Here is a 1,619-nt window from a genome sequence, read left to right as displayed (position 1 = left end):
TGCTGCTGTTAATGTTGGCACCTTAGAAGGAGAGGGTTGAAAACAGAGCAGGTTCAAGTTCAAGTCAGATGCCATTTGTCTGAAACTTAGAAGCAAGCAGAACCAGAGCATTGGTGAGGCATGCCCACGCCTAGGCAGAGACGTTCACACGTCTGGTGCTGATGCAAGAGAGGAGCACACGGGGGCACCAGTTGTAGCTGGGTTGTATCTTCCGGCACACAGGCGTCAAGTCGCCATCCCCAAGGCGTGTCATTGGCAGCATTCCTGCCTTTGTTACCTCAGGCTGCCTGGGGGGTTCTGGCCATGCCTCAACTGTGGGAAACAGGTAAAGCTAGGGGGCAGCCGCCTTGTCTCGAGTGATTTCCAGACACCAGCCTGACGCGCTGCCTCGGCCCCCGCAGCTGCGAGTGACGCCAAACACCTGGATCTGGTTCCTGGTGCGGGGCAGAAAATGTGCCCAATTTTTCCCCCCTAAAGGCTCCGCCTCCTGCCACAGTGGCCCCTTGTGCAGTCTGTGAGCCATGACCTCATCCAGGACACATATCTGACCCCTCGCCTGAGGGGAGGAGAAATGGGGATGCCTTGAAAATCAAAAGTAGTATTTTTACCTACATGTATTCACTCTACACCCATCTTTGGAGCACCTGCTACATACCAAGTCCTGATCTGGTATTGGGGTTTTGAAGATGAAACCCGATTTACCTATGAGGTCCTTGGCGGGGGCAACACAATCATGGTAAGAAAAAAAAAATGATTGAACTTGCATTTGCCATGTATATAATGTACCTATTATTTGGCATATTAAAATTAATGAAGCTTAATGGCTTTCTGATAGTTGTATTTTTTTGGTAAAAACAAAATGAAGTTGGAGTTCCCTTGTAGCACGTTGAGTTTAAGGATCCGGCATTGTCGCTGCTGCAGCTCAGGTTGCCGCTGTGCCTTGGGTGGTTAGGTCCCTGGCCCAGGAACTTCTGCATTCCTGGGAGGTCGGGGAGGGGGGTCCCCAAGATTGCAACAGGCTCAGCAGCTGGCTGGATGCTGACTTCATTGTAATTGCAGTTTCCCTTTCCAGGAATAAAACAGCTAATGTTTCTTTGCCAGTCCAGACACATAGCCTCTCCTTAAGTTCCTCTTCATTAATTAACATGAAGACAACAAACGTGGTGACTAAAGTTGGAGTCAAAGACTTTTAAAGGTGAATCTCTCTCCTCAGTAAACTGTTTCCTACATTTCTTCTCCCTCTTCAGGGAAGAGAGTGGCCGTTGGATTTACGATGATGGCCTTGCTTTCATCTCAAAGACACCCTCAAACTCCCTCCCTCATGGCCCAGCCCCTTTCCCCAGGTCGCTGCCCCGGCCTCCTAGGCACTACAGGGCATCAAGGGTCAGATGTTTGAAATAGCCAGCATTTCCGGAGCGAGTGCAACCTTGATCTCCAAAGGGAAGTGGTTGAAACAGATGATTCCCAAGCGGGAGCACTGAGGCACTGGTAAATGTCAGCCCCCCGGGGGGAGGGGAGCCCTCATGGGCCACGTGTGCCGATTCCCATGGTGTAAATTCTCCCACCAGGACTGATTTCAAGCCACCCAGTGACTAAACACGAACTTGGGAAATTGCCAT

General features: G+C 50.6%; 1 protein-coding gene across 2 annotated transcripts in view; it reads left to right on the top strand.

Annotated features, from left to right (window-relative positions):
- Positions 1-1,619, top strand: part of IL4I1 (interleukin 4 induced 1) — a 39,184-nt gene that overhangs the window by 24,932 nt on the left and 12,633 nt on the right. The window contains exon 1 of one of the 2 annotated variants that reach the window (XM_047790141.1): positions 924-1,195. The exons of the other annotated variant lie outside the window; for it this stretch is intronic. The gene's annotated coding sequence lies outside the window, so the exon portion shown is untranslated. Of the gene's footprint in view, positions 1-923; positions 1,196-1,619 lie in introns of those variants that run through there. 2 annotated transcript variants of the gene reach the window in all.

Source organism: Phacochoerus africanus, chromosome 8 (assembly GCF_016906955.1).
Source record: "Phacochoerus africanus isolate WHEZ1 chromosome 8, ROS_Pafr_v1, whole genome shotgun sequence".
In the NCBI taxonomy this organism is placed as follows: domain Eukaryota; kingdom Metazoa; phylum Chordata; class Mammalia; order Artiodactyla; family Suidae; genus Phacochoerus; species Phacochoerus africanus.
Note: the sequence above shows the minus strand (reverse complement) of the source record. Positions and strands in the feature narration are given on the sequence as shown.